The following is a 15,929-nucleotide window of genomic DNA, read 5'->3' on the forward strand; positions in this document are numbered from 1 at the left end:
AATACAGGAATTTAAATCAGATGATTTAATGATGATGACTTAATGATGACTGAATAATTGTAGAATGATTTTGTTGGGGAGTACAAAATAAAATAAAATTTTAAAATGATGAAAAATGACTTCTTAACTCTAAAGACTTTGCCAAACCAGCCTTTTAGGGCTGAACAATTTGGGAAAAACTACTCTTTATGAGCAGCAGCTCAAAACCTCTTTTTGAAACCTTTTTTCAAACCAAACAGTTTATTATGAGATACCTATAGTGGTTTAAAGAGCATTGCAGAGGAATTTAACTCAAACAGGCATGATATCGTTTAAAATTAATTGAAAATATCGCATTTACTTATTTATAGCGGGTCTCTCAGCAATCGGTGCTGTTTAGAATAAATTATCTCCCTAAACTCAACAGGGATGATAAGAAACGTTAATCAAGCCAGTGTCCCCCGTGAGCGTAAGTGAATGTCTTACATTAGGAGGCTGGAGATAAAGAAAAGGAAAGTATTTGATGGAAATCATTCACTTGGCTGACTGTTCACCGAGGACATTTTGATCTGATAGTGAAAATGAGGACATACATTTCCCTTCCAGAAGTTTATAGCTTCTACCAACATCTCCTCACAATTGCACAACCTTTGTTGTTTTTGATTTGTTTTGGTTTTTTTTAACCAAAAGTACAATGGTGGGAAGTTGAATACTTTTTTTCTCAACTCAAATAAATGTATCACAATTTAAAGAAAATGCACTCAAGTTCTGCAACGAAATAAGTAGAAAAATTCATTAGTTTCCACCTCTGCCGAACACTGATGCTATGGCTGATTTCTGAATAGCATGCTAGCACACCACTTCTATTTTTACCATAAAGATAGTAAGAGCAGTATGATATGTCAAATTCAACACACTGTAAGTTGGAAACCACCCAACCAACGTGGCAGCAAGTTTTGCATGAAAGCACTATTAACATTTTCATCACAACTTGCTAAATGAGAAATGTACAGTAGAAAATAGTGTCTAATTTATCACAGTAATATATTTCATTTGCATGTCTAGTATAGCATTTCACAGGCTGGTATGATATTTCACAGGCATGAATGCAAAACTAATTCAAAGATTATCCAATAATTAATCAACTCAAAATTATAAAGCAGATCTTGCAGTTTTTGAAACAAACCCGATTCAGTCCCACATTTAACCGGCACGGTTGTCCTTGTGAGGTAACGTATCAAATTTAAAGATGTTTTAATGTGTCTTTAACGTTCACATTGTCCTAACCTTTTCTTCCTCCTTCTTCTTAACTTTATTTCAAAATCCAGGTGTAATCATGTCAATAGCGACAAACAATTCGACATGGCAGACGTCCATTTTCGCAAACAACTCCAGCCAATTCTACAATTTACATCATTATTCAGTCGCCTTCTGTTTCGGCACAAACCTGGTTCTTGGTTTGCCGGCTCACTGTTACATCTTGTGGCTGAGCATGAAAGAAATGATCCGAGGACAGTCTTTCGAAGTCTTCGTTTTCAACACATCACTCATCGAGGTCATTTTCAACTTCTGCTATCCCTTTGTAATCAAAGAGTACTTCTTCAATTGCTCTGAATGTGAGTATGTAACAAACACTCTTGGAATGTTGCTGTTGGTCGGTCGTCCTCTGTTTCAAACCTTCACCTGTGTGGAGCGTTACATAGGCGTTCTCCATCCTGTGACCTTCCTGAAGCTCAAACCCATAAAATACAGGATCACCATTTCTGCCATCGGATGGATTCTAATCTTCTGTTCATGCCTTTTGACTGGAATGGGAGTCATTGACTTCAACGTCTTACTTTTGCCAGAATACTTAACTTTTCTCATCATGAAAGTGTTCACTTGCTTGATGGTCCTGAAGGCTCTGAAGCGTCCTGGACCGGGTGAAGACGTCAAGAAGAAAGATAGAGTGAACCGGGATAAAGTCAAGGCTTTCCGGATCATTCAGATCATGCTGGTGTCTTCAGTGGTGACGTACCCTCCTATGGTTATCTGTCTGGTGCTCTACTTTACTTGTGATACTAACACATTTCTCATCTCATGGTCTTTTTGCGTGTGTTCAGATGTCATCTTAGGGTTTTTGCAGCCTCTCCTCTATCTCAAAAGAATTAGAAAAGTGGGCCTTGGTTTTAGATTATGTAGCTGAGATGAAAATTTGAAACTTTAACATTTCCTGTTGCTTAACAACATATTTGACAAAAACACTAGAGACTTTTGGGTTACACTTTATTTTAAGGTGTCGTTGTTACAGTTTAATTATATATTTAAGTACTGAGTAATATTAAGCAACTACATGTACTTACTATGGGGTTAGGGTAGGATTAGGGTTGGGTTGAGGGTTATTTGTTTATTTATTTATTTATTTATTTAAAGTTTATTTAACAGGGACCATACAAGCAAACATAGTTACAATACAAAGCCTGTAACTGATGCGCAGCATATAGAGTTTATAGCTAGTGCTAATTTTCAACTCCTGTCCCTGGTTGGGCATTTCTAAGAACATTATAAAACAGATACATACATAAAAAACAAGAAATAATACAAAACTATACATGTATGTATATATATATATATATATATATATATACACATACACACATATACATACATAATCATACACAATTATAACAACAATTAAAAATGTATACAGTTTTGGTTTGTCTTTAGCCACAGCTTAATCCTGGAAGTGAACTTTTTGAAGTCAGATATGGCCTTAATATCAGATGGTAATGCATTCCATAGGCTACAGCTCTTAACAGAAAAGGCAGTCTGTGCAAAGCTTGTCCTACAGTATGGTATTGTACAGTTATGATTTGTACTACTTCTAGTAACTCTTTGGCTGTTCTGTATTTCAATAAATTTACTAAGAGGCTCAAAGGTGCTAAATTATTAATACACTTGAAGATTAATTTAAGGAAACATAAATTACTAAAGCTTTCAAAGCTTAATATTTTATATTTCTCCAGTATGTAACAGTGATGATAGCGGATTGGCTTTTTATCCATAATTTTTATTGCTCGATTGTAAAGTGAACCAATGTGTTTTGTTGCAGACGGAGCTGCTTGCCCCCAAACTGTCATGCAGTATGAAATATGTGAAAACAGCATAGCATGCATGTACAGTAGGGCTGCCTGGTTTGGTATATAGTGTCTGATTAATTTAAAACAGTTAAGATTTCTTTGTATTGTTTTAGAGATTTTCTTGATATGTTTAGTAAAATTAAGTTGAGGATCTATAACCAATCCAAGGTATGTGAATTCTGTTACAGATTGAATTTTTTCATTTTGCAAGTTAATTTTAAATCTTTTATTTAGATCAAGTTTCTTAATGGAAAAACACATGGAGACTGTCTTTGTAAAATTTAGCACCAAATGATTTTGATTGAGCCACTGTCCGACATCAGCCATACATGCAGAGAGAACATCAGCAGCCAACTCTGGTGACTTAGCGGGTGCATAAAGAACTGCATCATCTGCATAGAGCTGGAAGCTGGCACCTGAACAGTTTAATGGTAGGTCATTAAAAAAAGACTGAACAGCAAAGGACCAAGTACGGAGCCCTGTGGTATGCCCATTTTGATGTTCAAGAGTGAGGATTTTTCCTGGTTAACTTTAACACACTGAACTCTAGCCTGAAGATAAGACGCAAACCACTGTACTGCCTTAGTAGAAAAATTAAAAGATGACATTTTAGTTAAAAGTAAACTATGGTTGATTGTATCAAATGCCTTTTTAAGGTCAAGGAAAACAGCTCCCACCACATCACCCCTATCCAGTGATTTCTTCACATTTTCAATAAAACAGCAGTTTGCAATTTCAGTGGAATAACCTGATCTAAAACCAAACTGCTGTGGGTGGAGGAACTGATTGGCTTCTAAGTGATCAACCATTTGTGCTGCTACAACTTTCTCAATAACTTTAGATAAAATAGGTAAAATAGATATGGGACGATAGTTACACATAGAGTCCTGACTTCCTGATTTAAATACTGGCACAATTCCTGCTTTTTTCCATCCTAAAGGAAATGTACAGGTTCTTATAGAAAGATTGACAAGATGTGTAAGAGGTTTAACTAACACTGTTACATTTTTTTTTTTAAACCAACTATTCATCATATATAAATCATTTGTTTTGGAATTAGACAATTTATTAATAATTTCTAAGATGTTTGTCTCCGGAACCTCTGTAACATGAAACGAATCTGCAGAAGTCACTCCAGTTGTATAATTGAAGTATAATTGTATGTAATTATGCATGATTTACTGTTATTACTATGGTACGTACACGTAACATATGTAACAAGGACACTGTAAAATAAAGTGTTACCGACTTTTGTCATGCTTTTGATTATTATAGATGTCTGTATGTGATAAAGAGTCTATGATATGGCTGAACGAATTTTGGAATTGCAATATTTAGTTGTTCTGCAACATTTTGTAACATGATAAAATACAGGAATTTAAACCAGATGATTTAATGATGATGACTTAATGATGATGACTGAATAATTGTAGAATGATTTTGTTGGGGAGTACAAAATAAAATAAAATTTTAAAATGATGAAAAATGACTTCTTAACTCTAAAGACTTTGGCAAACCAGCCTTTTAGGGCTGAACAATTTGGGAAAAACTACTCTTTATGAGCAGCAGCTCAAAACCTCTTTTTGAAACCTTTTTTCAAACCAAACAGTTTATTATGAGATACCTAGAGTGGTTTAAAGAGCATTGCAGAGGAATTTAACTCAAACAGGCATGATATCGTTTAAAATTAATTGAAAATATCGCATTTACTTATTTACAGCGGGTCTCTCAGCAATCGGTGCTGTTTAGAATAAATTATCTCCCTAAACTCAACAGGGATGATAAGAAACGTGAATCAAGCCAGCGTCCCCCGTGAGCGTAAGTGAATGTCTTTCTTATAAAAGAAAAATACAGCTTTCCGATTCTCTCCGGAAAAAGCCGAGCTCCTGCAGGCGTGCCGTGGGCGGAGCTATAGAGAGTCAACGTATATTCACTTATGTGCTGATTTCCAGCAAAAGACAGAAATCTGATCCAGTTGTACTTACATGAATGGGGTCTTTTATCACTGGGAACGCTCCACGTTTTAATAGCAAACGATCTGCAAATCCAGCGTCGACCTGGGCCTTGTTAATAAAACGTTCGTCACTGAAATGACCAGAACACACAACCGCACTTGCTACACTCCGTTGCTGCCCCGGAAAAACAATCTGCATCCACTGTTCCTGTAACGTTGGGTTCTTTGGGAAGCTGAACACGATAAGCTTTCCCTCACATCCAAAAACACACTTTGAAGAGACATTCTTGAACAAATCCTATGCAGCGCTGCCGATGATTTCCTGTTGAAGCGCGTTGATGTGCGCGGTCTCGCTCTCCTCTGGTCGACGTGTGCGCGGGCGCGCTTTTCCGAGAGAAATGCTCATATAAGGAGTTCCACTCTCATCTACGTCATTAGATCCACGATCGAAAAAAAACAGCCGAAACTTGTACCAACCCGGAAGTAAGATTTTCGGCACAGAAATTCTCCGTTATTCGTCCAAAATATTTTTTTAAAACTTTGGCCATGTTTAGCATGATAATCCATCTCTTTAACACTGTAAACAACTCTGAATACATGAAACACCATTGTACCCCCTTTGGCAAACCAGCCTTTCACAGTAGGACTGAACAATTTGGGAAAAACAACTCAAACTCTTTAGCAACTCAAACCTATTTCAGTAACTATAAAATAAAGTTTAAATAAAACTTAATTAATCAATCAATCGATAAACAATCCAGATCATGTGTCTGGACGCACACAAAAACGAACTAAAGTTAGTCAGCATGAAACAGCATTCACACTTTGTTTCCATAATGTCACGTTTTCCAATGTAAAAGGATACTAAATGAGAAAAAGAAATGTTCTTTCTCATTCTTTGTTGATATGCACTGATTAATTATTCACAATACGACCAGGATTGAGTTTTAAAGTAAAGAGTGTAAATGTAGACTTCTTGCAAACAGTTAGTTTATTATGAGAGTGGTTTAAAACACTGTAAAAATGAATACGCTATATCTACTCAATAAAATTGTGGCAACAGATTACAAGCAATATTATTAATTAAATTTAACAAATTAGAATTGAGTAATAATTAATCAAATTAATTCCTTAAAAGTTAACAATTTAAAATGAGTAAAATTTACAACAAATTTTATAGTGCTGCTATAATTAATAAAGTAAACCTAACTCAGAAATTGGGCTCTATATGAGTTCAGTGATTCAGGTCAAATGATTGTGAAATAATGATTATGTTAAAACACAACCATCACCATCAGATCACCTTTTCTATTTGTTCATCTGGCTGTTATAACTCAGGTACAGCAGCCAAAGAAAATCTAAAGTTAATGATTTAAGGGTCAAGAGCCCAACTAAAACAAACACCGACCACCATAATGGTGCAATTATGGTTTTCTCCTTCAGTGATTCTGCTTGTTAACATCTTCAATGTTGACAATAAAAAATAAAGAGTTCTTAATTCATCTTTGACGTCTGTCTGTTCAGATATTTTTGTTGAAATTTTTTTTTGTGTAAATTTTACTCATTTTAAATGGTTAACTTTTAAGGAATTAATTATTACTCAATTCTAATTTGTTACATTTAATTAATAATATTGCTTGTAATCTGTTGCCACAATTTTATTGAGTAGATATAGCGTATTCATTTTTACAGTGCAGAGCACTTTAACTCAAACAGGCGTGAAATCGTTTAAAATTAATTGAAAATATCGCAGTATATCCATTATTTACAGCAGATCTCTCAGCAATTGGTGCTGTTTAGAATAAATTATCTGCCTAAACTCAACAGGGATGATAAGAAACGTTAATCAAGCCAGCGTCCCCTGTGAGCGTAAGTGAATGTCTTACATTAGGAGGCTGGAGATAAAGAAAAGGCAAGTATTTGATGGAAATCATTCACTTGGCTGACTGTTCACCGAGGACATTTTGATCTGATAGTGAAAATGAGGACATACATTTCCCTTCCAGAAGTTTAGCTTCTACCAACATCTCCTCACAATCGCACATATCCTGCTTTTGTGCACACACGCAAACTTTTGTGCTCAAATGTTCCACTAGTAAACAAGGGTGGAAAATATCCTCATTTCATTAGTACTTCAAACAGCCATGATGATGATGATGATGACGACGGATGAATGGCATGAAGCAGCAATTGCTGTATTATCCTCCTCTTTTACATAATGTATGCTAGCCAACAGAGCACAAAGAATACACCACAAAATATTGTATTTGCAGTTGACGAACTTAAATTATCTTATTTTGGATTAGTTGCATGTTATATTTCGCCCATAAATATATTTTGCTTGAAAATGAAGCCTGTTTGTAAGACCATTAAAGTCACCATGAAATCAAATTGGAATGGAACCATGAAATAGTTTTTTATGGAATTTTGCTGTATTTATTATAAATTATTTATCCATGCACATCATTATATTTTCAATTTATGTGCCTCGTAATCTCAAATTAGAATAACTTCACCACCCTCTTGCAGCGACATATCTTCTCTTCTCTGATTTTGAGGGCGGGGCAACCTGTCACTCACATGAGATCCACCAATAGCAAATCACAACCATCCAATCAGTTCCACAAGCCCCGCCTTACATTTGTTCTTGTTTGAGAAGCTGTTTCACTCTGATATCCGTCACAATAGGGAAAAAAAGACTATCGCAACTTCCCTATAATGTTTCCGTACATTTTTTGTTTGTTTTATTACATAATTTTTATGACAGGCTCATTTGAAAAACTAACCTGACGTCGTCATACTCAGATTCTAGTCAGAATGTGAGTCTGATACTGCTCCATTGGGCTGTGATTATGGAGCATGTTTCAACTGAACCAGGAAGGAAAATGCCTCTGCACTCAATTGGATAGACCTACAACCAATCAGAGCAACGGAGTCAGTGACGCATGTTCTTCATTCATGTTTCCAATCGACAAATGCCTTGATCGTGGTCGATATCTTCTATAACAGACGCGATGGCGGAATCTACACATGATGTTTCATAAACAAAGTTTGGGAAGAGCACGTTCAAATAATCAATCCAGTCAACATGTCATCAAACAATTACCATGTCTACATATCAGCATGAGGAAGCATATATTTATTCACTCATCTAACAACTCATCTAACATTCCTTGACAGTTCACTTTTCAGCATCCATCCACTCACTCTCGGCTTGTTCTTCCACAGCCAGGAATACGGGGGGAGTACTTTGGGTTCGGGCCGAATACCGATCCCGGAGCCCTCACCTCGGACAGCATGTCAAATATGCATTTATTCTATCTGACTTATTTGTAAGTGTGAAATCTCAATTCTCCAGCGGCAGACATCTTTGTTGTAAACGAATTCAACCCAAGCGCTCGTTAGTGACGTGGATGATTACGTTACTGTTGATCATCTGTCCATCATCGTATAAAGCCCGCCCTGACAATTTGATTGGTCGGAACAGCTTTGGTTCGGGCATAATAGCTCCACAACGGATCAAGTCCAGACCGAACTTCCCGACCTAAAAATGTTGTGGGCGGGGCTAAGTTCGGCTGGCATCCAGGCTAGTGAAAAACATCTTGAAGGTCCTAAAAATACACCTTTTTTTTTCTCTAGGCAAAATATTGTTTATTTGTTACTATTCATTTTGGGGTAAAATAATAGATACTTTTTTTAACATTTCTTTTCACTTCCCATAATTCCCTGTATTTGAAGTGAGACGTCATCTTGACATTAGACATGAGAAAAACAAAATAATATAAAATATTAGTTTTAAATCTAATATTATATTAAATAAATTTAGAAAACAAAATTTTACGTTTCTTGCAATTTTATGCTTCAACCACAGATTGCAATACCATAATGCACCTTTAAAAATTATACTGAATGCGCATTTATATCATAAGATGCAGACAAGCTTTCTGAACTTTCATAATGATGTTGACATAAATTGTATTGCTATATTGTATCGGATAATGGATGTTTCGTTCCATTTTGTCTCTGAATGTTCTCTCCACCTTCCCCCATAAAGAGGAAAAATCACTGGTAGTTTATCTTTTCTATAGCTTTACACCTGGGAAATTATCCTATAAATGAAAATGACAAAACAATCCCTGCATTCTTTGTCCTTCTAAAATGAAACACTATTTACAGCATTTCTGCTGACGTGTGTTTCTGAGGTTTCATCCTCCGAGCCGAAACCAGGAGGAAAATATGCTATGAAATATTCAGCGTGTATTGCACATCTCAGCTGGGTTCTGCCAACAACACCTTCACTATTAAAGTTCGACCCACACACACACATCTCAGTGGCGCTGCACCATCACGAGTGTAATTACAGGGGAGCGAGGCGCGTTTCTCTGGGGCGATTCAAGCACACATGCTCACTACAGCCCACGTTCATCTGTGACTCAGTGTAATTCCCAAACACTTTCTCCACTTCTCATGTTCCCCTCGAGTCGATCGAGCACAGACATTCAATTTCACGATGGGGCGATTCTAGGGTTTTTTCAACTGGGGGGCACAAGAGGGGCCACAGTTAATACAGAGGGGCCAATCTTATGTTGTGTTTATATGTAAAACTGTAGATATCCAAATCATTTAAAGTTCAGTAAGCTTTAAAATCAGCAATAAACGGTGATACATTATTATCTTTTAATGGCATTTATTCACTGCTGTAAATAAGAACAGTCAAATTCAATTTGTATTAACTTTTCACTTTTCAGAAGTGAAAAACTGTAATAAATAAATGAATCCAATCTGTGAATAGAGTACAACTCACAAAAATAATAAAACTCAAGATTAGGTTATATAAACTTTACACAAATCCTCACAACCTTATACACGGGCAGAAATAAATAAATAGAACAGCCTTATAAATGCCGAAGTATATTAATCATTCATATAATAAATACACAATTAATGAATATAACTTTATTAAGTAAATACAAGAATAATAACTTGTATCAACATCAACATTAAATTTGCATAGCAGCATTTGCAGTAAAATGCATTGATGAATAGACAAAATTGAAATATGCCAAGGCTAAGCCTTGTGCATATATGACTGTATCATATATCCATACTTTCTGTTAGATAGCTACTTTTTCAAAAGGGTACCTTTAGTTTAACTACTTTGTAAATTGTCTAGTTTGTAAATGATATGAATCTTATAAAAACAGTGTAGAATAGCTTAATTAAGTTAGTCCAGAGTTATTTTAGTATTTTATATATATATATATATATATATATATATATATATATATATATATATATATATATATATACTGTATACATGTATGCTATTATACATTTTAGTAATATTTTATTTACGTTGCTATTTATATTTATGTTTTTTATTTGAGAATGTTTCTGGATGTCATGCCGTTTTGTCACTAACTTCTGTAAAGTCTATCTTCATAGAAAATACATACATTAGGACTTCACACTAAATTTGATTTGATTTTGATTTCACTTTGCTTGTTATAAAATTCAAGAAATTGCCAGATTGTGCCACACAACATTGCAAAACTACAAGATATTTGAGGAAAACACCATCTATTTTATTTCAGACAGCAAGAAAACTCAACATCAAATATCTTCATAATCTCTAGATATTATGAGAAATTATCCATAAGAGACAGTTACATACCATGTCCGGGTTGCAAATTGTGCAAACAGCTAAATTCTCTTTATGAATATGGTCCATTTCGAAGTGTTTAAATCCAAACAAACAATATTCGTAGATTCGCAATAATTTTGTATTGATTTCTTAAAGTTTAATTACAATTCTTATAAAGTCATTATGGAGTCATGCGGTACGACACTGATTTAATTTAGAGTACTCGTTCTCAAGTCAAAGTCAAGTCATTTTCTTCATTAATTAGAATCTAGACTCACCAGTCACCTTTGATATTTACAGCTTTTAAAGTGTGGAACGTGAGATAATACGATTTGCTTCGGCATCTGGCTTGCAATATCACTTGCTTATCGGCCGGAAAAAAAAAAATCACAACACAGGAAACCCCTGATTGTGTTATTGGGCTATTTATTACATTCATTCAGCCACAGAGCATTGTAATGACATCGAACCTGGTCTGTCCTAACACTGAAACACGGTACCAACAACTCAAACTCATTAGCAAAATCTTGCTAATTAAAAAAAGGAATAGCCTATAAATAAGCTCAACTTACCATGTGCTTTTTTTAAAGTTGGAAAACAGAAGCTCGCTATTCTTAGTCTGGTTGTTGAGAAGTATTGCCGAACCGTTAATTATTCAAACTAGTGCAAAATGCCCATGCAAAATCAGTTTTTGTGTGTGTTTTTAGTAATTGTTGGTTTGGTGCCCGTGAAAGAGACTGTGAATGCATTGAATTCAGGGAGCAGGCTAGGTTACTACAAATGATGGCTGTGAATAAACTATAATATTCAGAAGTAAACAGTGTACCGGTAGCTGACTGAGTGTTTATGTGTACCACAACCTTCTAAGTGCTAGTGCAAAATGCCGTGCAAAATCAATTTTTGAGTGTGTTTTTAGTAATTGTTGGTTTGGTGTGTTTGAGTGCTCATTGTTACAATTATACAGCAAAAGTTCAGTGACATTTTTATTTGTGCATGATAGAAAGCACACAGTGAACTCCAAGAAAACACTACGCTTGAGCAAACAGTTTGTGAATAGGCAACTACAAATGATGCCCGTGAAAGAGACTGTGAACACATTGAATAGGATATGTTTAGTTGGTGAATAGCATAGGCTACTATTACACAGCAGCGATAACGTTAAGCGCACCAGAATGAAATATAATATTCAGAAGTAAACAGCATAGCTGACTTACAGATTCAGTTTACATCCACAAATGAATAAGCGCGTCGATTCAGGGAGCAGTGCAAAGTGCCCGTGCAAAATCAGTTTTTGTGAGCTGCTCGCTGAACAAAAAAGTTCAGGAGATATTTCTTAGTGAGGCTGATTTCAACAGTTTCAATATGATAGCATTTTCGAAAAAAAAGTGTCATGAATTTATTGCATTTTTGGGGGAAAATAATCCGTTTTTATAATAAATCTTTGAAAATCCAAATCTGGATTTGAATTTTTTATGATATTATAACCTAAAGATGCTTTGTGAAAGTTTGAAACAGAAAATAGTGGTTTTCATCTTGCCACTTTCTTGGTAAAGAAAACACATTTTTACTCAAATTAATCAAAATGGATTTATCACGTTCTGGAACCAAACTATAATATTCAGAAGTAAACAGTGTAGCTGACTGAGTGTTTATGTCAGAATGTTTATTTTTAAACCACGACCTTCTTGGGGCTTCTTTGACCGATACAACCCTCTAATGTCAGAATGTTTATTTTTAAACCACAACCTTTTAAAAATTATATATTTAACGATATCTTTAGCATTTCTCATCCAAACAACGTCAAACTTGGCACTGCACTTACTCGTGCCCGTGGCAAGACACCTGTCGAATTTGAAATCCATCGGACTAACGGTTCGAGAGATATGTGGTTAACACACACACACACACACACACACAGAGAGAGACAGACAGACAGACAGACACACAGACAGACAGACATTCCTGTAATTTATAGAGAGATGCAAGCCGAAAGATATCATTTGAATTTTTGAGTGACAGACAAGTAGAAGGGTGTGGCACATTGGGGGGCCAATCAGTTTTCAGGAGGGGCCAGTGCCCCCATGCCCCCTCCCCTGTCTGCCACTTCGCATCTGCTTCGCATCTGCACACGAGAAGTTGTACATAAACTTTTGGAATTGTTTTTTTTTTTTTAACAAGAAAACACTATTCAGTCTTTCTACTTCAAAATTTCACGTTTAATTCATTGTGTTACATGACATTTTATTTAATTTTTTCAGTGCACACTAGAATTACAATACAATTCTAAAATGTTTCTCTATTTTAAAAAATAAAATACTTTTGTCATTTTCAGTAGACAATGAGTGGTTTAAAATGTAAAACAGTACTAGTAATAGTAAAACTTCAACTAAAATGAAACTTAAAATTGAAATGAAATTGAAAATGAAAAGTAAATCAAAATATTACTAAAATAATATATTAGTTTAAATGGGTCATGACATGCAAAATCAAATTTGCCTTGATCTTTTGACATATAAGAGGTCTTTGTACCGTTAAAACATCCTGCATGTTTCAGAGCTTAAAAAGTCCTCTTCATTATTTATTCAAGCTTCAAAAACGGCTCGTATTTGATATTGCGGGATCTGTGACATCAAACGGGCAAATATGCATATAACTGCCTCCAGGGCAAGACATTGAACCAAAAGTTATGAATCATCACACCATAACTAGTCGCTTAGCGGCTGATATTTGCCAGCACTGGACGTGAGCATCAAATATTTTCTCACAGTGATAGAAAGCATTCGTTCGAAGATTCAGTCTCTCTAAACTCCTTGTGTTTGGCCTACTCTGCTCTGATTGGTCAGATGACCCAGTCTGTTGTGATTGGTCTACTCTGTTCTGATTGGTCAGATGGCCCAGTCTGTTGTGATTGATCTACTCTGCTCTGATTGGTCAGATGGCCCAGTCTGTTGAAATTGGTCTCTGCTCTGATTGGTCAGATGGCCCAGTCTGTTGTGATTGGTCTACTCTGCTCTGATTGGTCAGATGACCCAGTCTGTTGTGATTGATCTACTCTGCTCTGATTGGACAGATGACCCAGTCTGTTGTGATTGGTCTACTCTGCTCTGATTGGTCAGACGTTCCAGTCTGTTGTGATTGGTCTACTCTGCTCTGATTGGTCAGATGACCCAGTCTGTTGTGATTGGTTTCTGTTCTGATTGGACAGATGACCCAGTCTGTTGTGATTGATCTACTCTGCTCTGATTGGACAGATGACCCAGTCTGTTGTGATTGGTCTCTGCTCTGATTGGTCAGATGACCCAGTCTGTTGTGATTGGTCTCTGCTCTGATTGGTCAGATGACCCAGTCTGTTGTGACTGGTCTCTGCTCTGATTGGTCAGATGACCCAGTCTGTTGTGATTGGTTTCTGTTCTGATTGGACAGATGACCCAGTCTGTTGTGACTAGTCTACCGCTTGAAGCACGTGTCGGAAATCAAATGGCCATTACCATTACTGAAGTTCAGCTCTGGATCTTCCTCAGCCCTTGATACACAGTGATACGAACAGTAACGATGGCGTCGATTTTACCATATGAATCGCATCCTTTGGAAGAGCAGCAAAGTGGATTTGCTTTTGCTGAGCAGAAAACAGCGTCTTCTTGTGTCGACAACACAAACCAAACTCTTCCAGTCTCAGCTACAAGTGTTTGAGGGCAGGGCTAAGTACATTACATTCACAAACAGCTAAATTACACACTCCATTAAAGGTAAAATCCAAAAAAGCATAATAGGGGCACCTTAACTTAGCAAACACAGCTAATAATGCAAATCATCTCTCAAATGGTAAAATATACAGAAAAAATGAAAAAGACGGTTAAACACCAGTGAAAAATCTTGTTTGACTAGAGTAAATTGCTCCTCAGTTTCAGGACTATACCAGCCAGAAAGCCTCTTCTGAGACGAATCACAAAGCACAACAAATGAACACATTTCATTCTGTGGCTTCTCAAGTGCCAAAGGAACTTTAAACTACAGCCATCAGGGCAATAGCCTTATGTATAAGCAAGTTTATAACACACACACACACACACACACACACACACACACACACACACACACACACACACACAACCTGACTATCCTACAAAACATGGCAGGAGACTGTCGTAAATCGCCCATGTGCGACAATTGCTCAATGTTAGTATCAATATCATGCAAATGCACAGGAATTCAGCATATTTAAATGTTCAAATCAGACTGTTATTGTTTGGATAAAACATTCTGTAAAATGTTTATGGGGTGCCAAGACTAATTTTGTGGTCTGAATGAATTACATGACACAAAATGCATGCAGTGGATCATGACAAAATGCGGTTACACTTTCATGAACTTCATACATGTCATGTGACTGATTCAGTAAACCAAATTAGGTTATGTACTATCACACTGACTGTGTTTCTGCTGCGTAACAAAACAAACAGACACACTGATTTGTGGGTTAAAATAGTGTTCTGTTGAGAATTAATACACATCAAATTTACAGAACAGCAAGTTTTTGGTAACACTTTACAATAAGGTTCATTAGTTAACATTAATTAACATGAACTAACAATGAGCAAAACATACTTGTTAGTAAAAAAAACAAAAACTAATGCATTAACTAATGTTAACCACCTTTGATTTTAATAACGTTTTAGTAAATGTTGAAATTAATATTAACTAAGATTAATAAATGCTGAAGAAGTATTGTTCATTTATAGTTTATGTTAACTAAGGTAGTTAACCAATGTTAACTAACAAACCTTACTGTAAAGTGTTACCAAGTTTTTGTGTCATTGTGAGCTGTGAGTATTTTACAGTATTTTATCTCATAAAGCTTCTGCTATACGTAGCACCTTACGTGTGCAGTGTGAATGCCACAAACTGTTAATAAGTGTGCCGAAATAAATACACACCGCTTACGCACAATGGGTCTCATTCATGAAACATTCGTAAATATACGAGTAAATATGTGAGTGATTTGCGCGTAAAGAGACATTCCCGAAAATTCTTCTCCTGATTCACAAATACTTCGTAAACGTCAGATTTGATAGTGAAATGTGTGTGTGGGTTAATGAATTCCAATCACTCGTAAATGGGACGCGCGTGCACGCTCATTCTCAATTACCATAAATCCCGCCAATTAAAACCGACTGACAGCTATATATGGGCATCATATTATGACACGAAACGAAGGATTTCAACATGTCTTCTC

The 15,929-nt window shown here is 35.9% G+C and overlaps 1 protein-coding gene across 1 annotated transcript in view; it reads right to left on the reverse strand.

Moving 5' to 3' along the window:
• dlgap4a (discs, large homolog-associated protein 4a) overlaps positions 1-15,929 on the reverse strand; it is a 169,569-nt gene that overhangs the window by 77,227 nt on the left and 76,413 nt on the right. The window lies entirely within an intron of this gene.

The sequence above is a fragment of the Abramis brama genome (assembly GCF_963993115.1).
Source record: "Abramis brama genome assembly, chromosome: 22".
In the NCBI taxonomy this organism is placed as follows: domain Eukaryota; kingdom Metazoa; phylum Chordata; class Actinopteri; order Cypriniformes; family Leuciscidae; genus Abramis; species Abramis brama.